The sequence below is a fragment of the Vicia villosa genome, linkage group LG2, assembly GCF_029867415.1.
Source record: "Vicia villosa cultivar HV-30 ecotype Madison, WI linkage group LG2, Vvil1.0, whole genome shotgun sequence".
Taxonomy (NCBI): domain Eukaryota; kingdom Viridiplantae; phylum Streptophyta; class Magnoliopsida; order Fabales; family Fabaceae; genus Vicia; species Vicia villosa.
The window spans coordinates 160,954,133-160,966,779 of NC_081181.1; the positions used below are offsets into that span (position 1 = coordinate 160,954,133).

The 12,647-nt window shown below is 33.8% G+C and overlaps 1 pseudogene; it reads right to left on the reverse strand.

Moving 5' to 3' along the window:
• Positions 1 to 8,623: 8,623 nt before the first annotated feature.
• Positions 8,624 to 10,092, reverse strand: LOC131650464 (uncharacterized; annotated as a pseudogene).
• Positions 10,093 to 12,647: the final 2,555 nt, after the last annotated feature.

The window sequence follows — 12,647 nt, forward strand, 5'->3', positions numbered from 1 at the left end:
AAAAGCGCTTCAGAAAGCGCTCTGGTAGGCCCCCCCTACAAGAGCGCTTTTCTGGAAAAAGCGCTCTGGTAGGCCCCCCCTATAAGAGCGCTTTTCTGGAAAAAACGCTCTGGTAGCCCCCCCTATAAGAGCGCTTTTCCAAAAGCTCTTTCGTATGTTGCGTTTTTTTTATATTTTTTATGCTTTTTTATTATTCTTTGGCAGCGCTTTTACTAAGAAGCGCTTTTGTAGGTGGACCTTTAAGAGCGCTTTTTAAAAGCGCTGTCGTTGCTAAATGAGGTATTTTAATGTGCAGCCTGTAATTTAATCCTCCCAGTCGACCTGTAATATGTTTTCAACCTGTAATATTTTCGACCTGTAATATATTTTCGACGATATAATTTCAGCCATCAGTAAGACAATATATATATATATATATATATATATATATATATATATATATATATATATATATATATATATATATATATTAATATAATACCATTATAATATCCAAAATTATATATATACATCATTACAACATCAATAATATTATAGTTCAAATCGACACAAATCCTACATGAAAAATTGCTTAATATAAAAGTGACACAAATCCTCTTTGATTTCTTCCAACTTAAGTCTCGGGTACCCAGCAACACGGAATTCGTCAAGGTACTACAAAACAAAAACATAATATGAATGATATATTTAGTTAAATGTAATAAATTATATGAAATTATCTTAAGTTATAAATTCATACCGTGAGCGGAATCTCTAATTGATTCGCCTAAAGGATTTCTTTCATAAACCTCAAAACAAAGTATCCGCAATCTGAACTGTTTCGCTGTTGCGGACACTACATAGAAAAACAAATAAGATTTTATAGTTGTCTTGTTTTATCAAGTAGCATAAATATTATAAGCAAAATTGTGAAAAATAATGTACCTGCACTTTGATCCAAGTAATGTTGTTTGATTTAGTCTGGGATACCTGTGCGTCCCGTTGACTTCGGAACACTTGTATTGATCTAATTAACAAATATATAAAAGCATGTTTAGATCAATCCCACAAATAAATAAATATATAAATATACACGAATATTTAGAACGATCCCACTTACAAATCAACGATTTCCTTCATAGCCGGATAATTGGTTCAGTCACCATTTATCGAATTCAGATAATACACGACTTCTCTTATAGGGTTGATAGCAAGCAACAACCAGTGTGCTCTATAAATTAAAACAATAGGTTATATGAAAATTTTGCTATACACAAAAGAAACAGAGATTAGATGAACCAAGAATGAGAAACTAACCCTACTGGTCGGGTATTATACGCCCAAAGATGCAGACTTTCTGAATTGCCGGTGGACATGAATCTATCGACTAAGAGCTGTCTAACTGATTCCGGTTCCGAAGCAATTGTCATTCCGCTGCAATGGGCGGAAGACACGAAACGGAATCTGTTAGACAATACAGTCCCGCGTAACACTCTGTCATACAACAACCTTAAATAAAAACATAATAAACATTCGATTATTTTCATTGAAATGTGTAAATAAATTATATTGTGGGACTAATTAAATAATATATCGGATGAGTGAATATTACCGGATGTATGAGTGCATATTACCGACGCCTAGTTGTTCATGCGTAAAAATCTCTTCCAAGTCATCAATTGCAATATGTGACTTGAATTCAATACCGAAGACACTTTCATCCATATTGATTTCACGTAAAGCACCATCCTTCAAATCAGACATATCAACCATTGTTGCGAGTGTCGTCCGGTATCGAGGCACAAAAGCACCGCCTTTTTTTGCCGCTATCTTCGGAGGACCAGTGGGTGGTACGCTACGAACTTGCTGCGTCACTTGTTGTGACTCCCGAGCGGATGCCTAAAAATCATATAAGTTAGGTAAAATATAAAATCATGCAGATTTAGATTCAGATTATATATTAACACTTTAAATGTACCTCTTTTAGTGATGCAACAGACTCCTCCTCCTGTAAAATCCCTTTACCCTTAATTGCGGGTTTTATAGGCGCAGTCTAAAATTAAAATGTAAAAAATAATTAATAAACGGTTTAGAATTGACATTCGAAAACTAAATGATTCATAATCGTTTTCAATATACCTCATCACTAATGGTAATGAGCTCCGAGGGCCATGCAACAAATGATCCTATTGCATCTCGCAGCAATGTCGTCTCTGAGACCATGTCAGGTACCGGTAGCATCGCATCATGATCTAATACAACATCCACCGATACTTTCAGGTGTCCATCCGGGAGCGGTCTATGGTGAAGTAAATCTCCCAAAGTGTTGTGCACTTTTCCCTTGCCAACTAGTCGATAATTCGGTGACGATAAGTATAGTTGGCAAGATGAAATGCCCTAAACCAATAGTAAATATAAAGTCATTATCATTAATAAAATAAAACAATTTGTAAGGAAAAAAATTTATAATTACCTCGGGAAATTTCCTTTGACAGTTGATACTAGCCTTATCACTAGTTTCTTTCACCGATGAAGTGTTGCACTTTTCTCTCATATACATATCTTTATCTCTTTGCAATTCAGAGACTTGTGCTTGTAGTTCCTGCAACTTTTGCAACACTTCTTCATTGGTAAGATTTGATCTTCTCCTAGGACTCTTGTAAAAAGAGGTTGGAGTCACACCATGACCCTTACCCCTCACCCGATCGGGATACTCAGGAGCATCTAGTGCTCTACTAAGTACGCTCCCCTCACCGGTGGATACCGATTGCGACAAGGTCTCCTGTAATTCATTTACATTTCAATAATTATTAGTGGAGATAAAAAATCATTTATATATTAAAAAACATTTGATTTAATTAAAGACACAACATTATACTTACACATTCAGTATAAACTCTCTGAACATCGGGATCGACAGCTTGATTCTTGCCCACACGAGCTTCCTTCCATAACACATGTACAGGAAGTGAAGTTTCCTCACTTTTAGTCTCCTCTAACTATGCATTGACACAAATGATAAAATCGTCAAATAAAACATGCACATTTAGACAATTAATTAAAACGCATTTCTATTTACTTACAATTTTATCCTCTAAGCGTGCATATCCCAAACGCCCTTTTTTGTATGGATACGCGGGTTTGGATGCTCTCGCACTATTCGTGGCACTCCTTTTCCGAAAATCTTCATCTCTTTGCTTTACAAACTCAGCCCAATCTTTTTCATCAATGAAGATCTCATACTTTTTTGGCCGTCCCGGTGCCTCTTCAAGAAAGTTTCCATCTTTATCCTTAAGATAGGTGTTTGTCAAAAAAGCTTTCCACCCTCTATATCTTTTTCCGGCCAAACTAAGTATGTAGCGTCTACGATCATCTGGTATCTCAAGAGTCCTCTGCAAAAAAACATACGCATAGTGTGTTAGTATAAGTAATTTAAACAATTTATCGTCAAGATAATAACAACAATTAACCATATATGATATATACCTGAAGCTCGTCCAAAATCGCTTTTTTTTCCGCATCCAACTCTTCGCTTTTCAGATTCCATTTAGCTATGGAGACCGGAATATGCATACGAACAAGTGTACCAATATAGCTTGTCAACTTTGCAGAATTAGGACCAATTGCTTGTTTATCAGAATTCCAATCCAAATGGTATACTAATCCTTGGTCTCTATGTCGAATGATTCCCTTCATAATGGTGATGCCTCGTGCAACTTCTTTTGCTTCAGTATCAGGTGGAGCATTTGTATCCGGAGCATCTCTTTCTTGAGCATCTCTTTCTTGTGAGTTTTCAGGTGGAGCATCTCTATCCGGAGCCATTGAACCTGTATCAAACAAACTAAAGCACATTAGTACACTATTAATAAGCTAACAATCTATACAAGTCAAATGGAAGTCAAACCATGCATGTACAAGTAAATCGGAAACGAAATCGGTACAAATCAAAATAAGCGTCAAAAAAGAAAGTTGTCGGAATTGAACGAAATTTACATGGCTATGGTAAAACGTCCCCACGGACTCAAAAATAAAGTCGGTTTTCCGAAATTACCTTATTTCAAGGTAATATAAGTCCACAAACCAAAAAACTGGTTGAGAGACACTAAATTGATATTAAATAGAACCATAAACAATAAACTATAAGCAGAAAATAACAAACTATAAGCAAGAAGAAAGGGATAGTAACCTGAGTTAGACTTTATGTGGGAGATGGGTAGGTTTGAATCGGCGTTGTACAAGTAGAAATCAGAGACTTCAAAGTAACTGTAAAATTAAACACACACACGATGCAGTTAAATACAAATATCATAAAAGTGAAGGAACTATATGCAAACTGTAGCACAAACTACAATGATTAAGAATAGATTAATATTATTTTGACATACATTTTTATATTAGCAAAAGAATAACTAATTACCTTTAGAGAAATTCAGAAACTTCTGGAACCACACACCGTAAGCTAATCTGATGTCTCTAGTGATATTCTTTTAAAAAATCTTTAATATCCCCTGAAAAATAATCATAACCTAGATGTTATAGCAATTCTAGATCCATAGTACCGCAAGGTAAATCAAAGTTTAACAACTACTTAGAAACCGGGGCAGCAAATACGCATGTCAAAACAACGTCGTGAAAACGACCACAAATCATAGTCGAGTCATACAAATGGAGAAATCAAGGTGGAGCAATTATATCTCATGAGAAAACAACAATTTAGCATGTATTTTCATAACGGGGCAGCATTGATGTCTAACAAAATAAAGAGGAAAATACACTCAACTCCCTTTAGATTTAGCTAAATAACACAAACATCTTCTTTAACTTTCAAAATACAATAACCGTCCTCTATCGTGATATCGTGTTATTTAGAGAAATCGGAAGAATTAACTTATGTGAGTGATGGAGAGTTGAGCTTGTATCCAGAAGAAGAAGTAAGCAATAGAAGCATAGTGAAGGAACTGACTTACAATCAAAGGAGAGTGGGATTTGATTTGGATATAATGGCAAAGATATATCAGGCTATGATTATTTGTTGATAAGATATATTAGACTTGTCAAACATTGTACATGGTAAACTATACCATTATGATGAATCATAAGCCAAAGATACATAGAAAAAACTATTTGCTTGCTATCATACTTTTAGAGTAAACTATACCATTATCACTTCAGGATCAAATAAGATAGCAACACAAAAACAAATTTCTACATTACAGAAATTATGAACAGAAGCAGAACCAGAAACTATTTGCTTGATATCATACTTTTAGAGTAAACTATACCATTATCTCTCATAAATGTTTCAAAGTATTCTCACAATTTGCTCTTAAAATAGTGGGAAGACTTTACCTGAACAGAAGCAGAACTGGACTTTGATTTTGACCAAGAAAAACCCTAAAATCCCACAAGACTTTGATTCTGAGAGAAGCAGCAAGAAGACGACGACGGCGGCTAGTTGAGACGATGACGGAGGGACGGAGGAGGGGCTGAGACCACGGCGGAGGGAGTGAGAGCGAGGAAGCAAAGAGTACATGAGCGAGGAAGAAGAAGAAGATGTACGGAGGAGTTTTGGGTTTCTGAATAAAATAGCGTGTTTTAGTTTTATGAAAATTTTAAAAAGGGCTACCAGAGCGCTTTTCAGAAGCGCTTTCATATGCCCCTTTATACCAGCGCTTTATTACTAAAAGCGCTTTCGTACCCACCCCCTATAAGAGCACTTTCAAAAGCGCTTTCATACCCACCCCCTATAAAAGCGCTTTTAGAAAGCGCTTTCATACCCACCCCCTATAAGAGCGCTTTTAGAAAGCGCTTTCATTACCCCCCCTATAAGAGCGCTTTTCTAGCGTGATTTTTAATTTTGTTTTTAGCCAAATCTACCAGAGCGCTTTTGGGCAAAAGCGCTTTCGTAGGTGTGCTGTTAAAAGCCAAATTTGGCGTAGTGAATTGCCACAGATAATATCAAAGATAATTTTAAAAATAAATATACCAACGGGTACACAACATGTTTTTTGGTCTCTACGAGCTTGATAGCAAGATCACTAACCCCTCTAATTCTGAAAATTCATTGTTAGAGCATACATCTAAGAAATAGTTTTGAAGATGACAATCTAGTGCCAATAATTCAACTTGGGAAAACTCGAAAGGATAAAATTGAGCTAAACGAATCAACCTCTCCTTATCAAACGCAGAAAATGAACTTCTTGGACTTAAACAGACTATACAAAGGAGCAACTCAGTATTCACTTCAATAAAACGATTATTCAACTCTTAAAGTTGTCGATCATTCACTTCATAAAACAATTGAATTTGACAATTATGTAAATTAAATACTTTCTCCATTATCTTTTGTACCTTGTAGCCTTATTTTGGATACTTTTACTAACTTCATAGCACTTACAATATCTTGATCACTTATTTGTAATGCTTGAGTTAAGTCATGTGTAATTCCTATAACTTTTTTCATCAAGTGCAAGATGAAAATAAGTTCAAAAGATTGCATATAATTCATTAGAATTAGTGCTTCACCTTTTTTATCTAAATTTGTACCATCTTCCTCAACCATTTCTAACACATCAATCATAGAAGAGAATATAGAAACTATACCAAGTAATGTACCATAATTTGAGCTCCATCTTGTTTCCCTTGCCTTCTTAATTGTAATATTTTCTTGATTCAAAGCCACGCCCACTAGAGATTTCTTCTTGTTGCACTGCTTCTTTCACCTTTGTAGATTGACTTTCACGAAAAAGATCTCAACGCTTACATGATGCTCCAACAACATTAAAAAAATAAGCAACCAAATTAAAAAATAGAGAAATTTCACTTTTTTTTTTTGCTAATGCCATAAGAGCTATTTGGAGTTGATGGGCAAAATAATGAATAAAAAATGCAGAACTATTCTCTTTTAATATAAAGATTTTTAGACCATTGTATTCACCTTACATATAACTTGCTTCATCATATCCTTGTCCATGTATCCTTGAAAAACCTAATCCATATTTTATAAATAATGACTCCAAAGCCAATTTCAATGTTAGATCACTAGTATTTGAAACATGAACAACACCAAGAAAACGCTAAATAACTTTTCCTTCGTTATTCACATAACATATAACTACAACCATTTTCTCCTTCAATGAAATATCATGAGATTCATAAATTAAAATAGAAAATAAGTCACCTCCAAGATCATCAAGTATAACTTGCGTAGTAACACTTGCAGCAGGTTTAACAATATCCTTTTGAATATCAGGAGATGTTAACTTCCGATTTCCGCGACAATTTTTCCAAACTTTATAAATAGCTTCATTTTGGTTAACAGGAAAGTTCATAAGTTCAAGAAAATTCCCCTCATTTCTTGATTAAATTGATTCATCATTACAACAAAAAGCTAACCCTAGGGCTAATAAATATCTAATACAATCAATTAGACCCATCAAATGAATTTGATAATCCTTTTTAAAGTGGGAGTTAAGAATACAACCAGGAACAGAGCTAGAAATTTTGAGTTGTGAGGTCAATACATTTACATATCAATAAATAAATTTAACATTTCATTTTCAAAAATATAAATTTACATCATAATTAACGTCTACGATTTTCCATGTTTTGAAAAATGTTGAATGATTTTTTCATCTACAAAAATATCTCTTTCAATGTAAGTAACTAAGTAATCATTTAACCATTCATCCCCCATGCGATTTCACATATGATTCTTGATAATTTTCATAGCAGAGAAAGCGCTTTCAACTGCTACAATTGCCACAGATAATATCAAAGATAACTTTAAAAACAAATATACCAACGGGTACACAATATGTTTTTTGGTCTCTACGATATTGATAGCAAGATCACTAATCCCCTCTAATTATAAAAATTTATTGTCAGAGCATACATCTAAGAAATAGTTTTGAAGCTGACACTCTAGTGCCAATAATTCAACTTGGGAAAACTCGAAAGGATAAAATTGCGCTAAACGAATCAACCTCTTCTTATCAAACGCAGAAAATGAATTTCTTGGACTTAAACAGACTACACAAAGGAGCAACTCAGTATTTACTTCAATAAATCAATTATTCAACTCTTGAAGTTGTCGATCAATCACTTCATAAAACAATTGGATTTTACAATGATGTAAATTAGATACTTTCTCCATTTTTCGCTTTGACTTTCTCCATTATCTTTTATACCTTGTAGCTTTATTTTGGATACTTTTACTAACTTCATAGCATTTACAATATCTCGATCACTTATTTGTAATGCTTGAGATAAGTCATGTGTAATTCCTAAACCTTTTTTCATCAAGTGCAAGATGAAAATACATTCAAAAGATTGCATATAATTCATTAGAATTAGTGTTTCACCTTTTTTTTATCTATATCTTCATCAACTATTTCTAACACATCAACCATAGAAGAGAATATAGAAACTATACTAAGTAATATACCATAATGTGAGCTTCATCTTGTTTCCCTTGCCTTCTTAATTGTAATTTCTTGATTCAAGCCACGCACTAGAGATTTCTTCCTGTTGTAATACTTTTTTCACCTTTGTAGCTTGACTTTCACGAAAAATATCTCGACGCTCACATGATGCTCCAACAACATTAAACAAATTAGCAAACAAATTAAAAAATAGAGAAATTTCATAATGTTTTTTTTGCTAATGCCACAAGAGCTATTTGGAGTTGATGGGCAAAATAGTGAATAAAAAATGTAGAACTATTCTCTTTTAATATCAAGCTTTTTAGACCATTGTATTCACCTTACATATTACTTGCTCCATCATATCCTTGTTCACGTATCCTTGAAAAGCCTAATCTTTATTTTGCAAATAATGACTCCAAAGCCGATTTCAATGTTAGAGCACTAGTATTTGAGACATGAACAACACCAAGAAAATGCCTAATAACTTTTCTTCTGTTATTCACATAACGTATAACTAAAACCATTTTCTCCTTCATTGAAATATCACGAGATTCATCAATTAAAATAGAAAATACGTCATCTCCAAGATCATCAAGTATAACTTGCGTAATAACACTTGCAATAGCTTTAACAATATCCTTTTGAATATCAGGAGATGTGAACTTAAGATTTCCGCGACAATATTTCGAAACTTTATAAATAGCTTCATTGTGGTTAACAGGAAAATTCATAAGTTCAAGAAAATTCCCCTTATTTGTTGATGAAATTGATTCATCATTACAACAAAAAGCTAACCCTTGGGCTAATAAATATCGAATACAATCAATTATACCCGTCAAATGAATTCGATAATCCTTTTTAAAGTGGGAGTTGAGAATATAGCAAGTGTGATCAGTGTGGGGGAAATAGTTTTACATTGGATAGGAATGTGGTGACTTGAGCATTTATAAGTGGGAGAATCCACTCACCTATCACCTTAAAGTTTTAGGTGGACTAGTGGTGTGTCTTTCACAAAGGTGTGTTGCTTAAAGGAAAGTCCCACAAAAATAAGAATTCTCCCCGCTCGATCCTCCTCTGATTCTTGCGCTAATAAATAATATCAGAGTCTGGTTTCGAGAAAGGGATCGTCTTACTTGTATCGAAAAGCACTACACATGTTCATGAGTAAGTGTTCCGCATTTGGGTAAAGACAATAGTGTCTCATTGAAGAGAGTCAACGGCGGTACAAGTGTAAGTGGAAGAAAGAGCTTCCAATATTGAGGGGAACATTGTGGACTCACACTTGAGGGGAAGTGTTGAGAATATAGAAAGCATGAGTAGTGTGGGGGAAAAGTTCCACATTTGGATAGGAATATGGTTACCTGAGCATTTATAAGTGGGAGAATCCACTCTCGTATCACCTTAAGGTTTTAGGTGTACAAGTAGTGTGTCTCCTACAAAGGTGTGTTGTTCAAAGAAAAGTCTCACACAAAATAAGAATGCTCCTCACTCGATCCTCCCCGATTATTGCGTTAACAAATGGTATCATGTGTCTTTGGTTTCGAGAAAAAGACCAGCTTACTTGAATCGAAAAGTACCTCACATAGTCATGGGTAAGCGTCCTGTGTGTGGGTAAAGAGTGTCCCGTTGAAGAGTCAACAAAAGTACAAATGTATGTGGAAGAAAGAGCTTCCCTTGAGGAGAGCATTGTAGACTCACGCTTGAGGAGGAATGTTGAGAATATAACAAGCGTGAGTGGTATGGGAAAATAGTCCCACATTGAGTATGAATGTGGTGACTTGAGCATTTATAAGCGGGAGAATCCACTCACCTAACACCTTTAGATTTTAGGTGGACAAATGGTATGTTTTCTACAAAAGTGAGTTGCTTAAAGAAAAATCTCAAAAAAATAAGAATATTCCTTACTCGATTCTCCCCAATTGTTGTGCTAACAATTTTAATGTATCCGTTATACATTTATACTCATTTTATGAATTTGCTTATTAAAAAAAACTCAAATTCACCCTTATCACATATGCATATAGTGAATTTGACCTAGTATTAAAATTGGCAAACCAGTGTTTGCCTCTAGTTGAAACTTAAAAATAAAATATAACTTGAAAGCAAACTATCTAGCAAATAGATACTACAGTGATTTATAATTATTTTTCATTAAGAAAGTTATGAAAGTTCATAACAACCTAATTGCTAACATTCCAATTTATTGATTATTCAATTCAAATATAATTTACTTACTTCTAGTTATAGAAATAGATGTAACCTTTTTTGGCCTATATTTATGGATCTGCTGAAATAAGAAAAGAAAACAAATGGCAATTACCTCATTGGTTCCACCAAACTTTCTATTCTTATCCCTATGATTAACTAAAGACAATACTAGCTATTTGACTCAACCAAACTTTTTCTTGAAACGTGGCCAGCCCTATCAAGTTGATCTTCATTGTATTTAATTAAATTCAGTGTCCTAGAAGGATAGATAGAGTGTAACATTTCTAAATACGATTTTTTTGTTATTTTTTAAACCCTAAATCCAAAGGACCACGTGTTAAACATCTCGATCAGCAAAATATCAGGAATCATATTTTTAAATTAGTTAATTGATTTGATTGTATCCATATAATAGCTCAAATCCTAACACTATGATATGTTATCTTGGTTTCTTCACAGCCGGACTAGTTGCATAATTGCATTAAACAATATGTATTCAATTAAATCAACCCAACATGTTATTTGGAAAGAAGCAACCTTATTTTTAGACAAAAAATATATCTATATGTGAATAATTAAGACAACTTATCATCATTAAAAAATCATTATCATTATCCTCGTGGTTGAATATTCTAATTATTTTTCTCTATTGTTGAATTATTCAAGATAATACGGATCATTTAAATTACTCTTATATACAGTCAATTAAATACTTCCACCAATTTCTATTATAATTGCTTTAAAAATATATTAAATAATTAATATATCTAATAATAATAAAAAATTTAAAAATACACATAAGAATACAGGGAGTATTAGTTAAACTCTTGTATATTAAAGATGCATTCTTTTTAAAATTTTAAGTTTGAAGATTTTGTATTAAAAAATTATTTTTGTTTTTGGAAGACCCATGATAAATAGTTCAATAAAGTGTCACACATAAAAGTGTGCACAGTATATGAGATTTCACCTTAGTGAAGATATGCGATTTTGTCCTTCAACACATTCTTTACTGTTGGATCAAAACGAACGGTCACCTACATGTCACATCGCATTTTATGGAGACAATTTTAACTATTTATCTTATATAAAGCATAATATGTATCATTCCAAGTATTCATTCATACAAACACTCAAAATACTTTCTCATTCATTCACTCGTTCGAAGGTCCTCTTCCACTTTACCTGAAATTCACGCCACCGCATCAGAACTCAAGTCCATTCGATCTCCACATATTTCTAGTTATTGTATGGAACATTGGTGCTGTCAATAGGCAGTATGTGAAGATGGAATGAGCTGATTTCTAATGTGGTGGAATGATATTTTAGTATGATAGAAAGAGGATAGATTTGCAAGGTTACCACTCTAACCCTTAAGTTAGTAAATGAGTGAAAACAAAATTTTTGTGTGTGAATAAGATAATACATGAAATGGTGATAATGTTAGACTTTATATAGTGTGAGTGGTTGTTGCACAGTGTGATATGGTGCCTCACACGGGAGGTAACCCTATTGTATTCGAAGGTGGTGAGTGCTCTGAGTTATCAATGCCTTGGCGCACATGTTCTTGGACTAGGCCTCCTCATGATTGGGCTTTATTGTCCTTGGGCATGTTTCAATCTGAACAGTGTGGAGTTATGTACTTGCATGTACAACTATATGCAAATGATATTGGTGGTAGATGATCCTGGTGGTTTTGATGATGACAACACCTAATGTCAAACAATATTCGCTTGAGTCCTTAAGGGTCTCTGATCAAGCAACCTGTGATGATAATATCTATAAAAAATCTTTATTAAGCCTCATCATATAGAAGAAGTCAATGCCTTGATGAAGTGTAGAATCAATGATGAATCAAGCTAGGGAGCTTGAAGCTTCAAGGTTGAAAGAGAGAAAGTGTAAAAGCTCGTCTAGTTTTGTAAAGAGAGAAAGTGTGAAAGCTCGTTTGGTTTGTATTTGAATAATCTCTTAAGATACTAAGGAAACTCACACACACATGCTAAAATATTTTTGAAGCCTTTTTTAATATAAAAT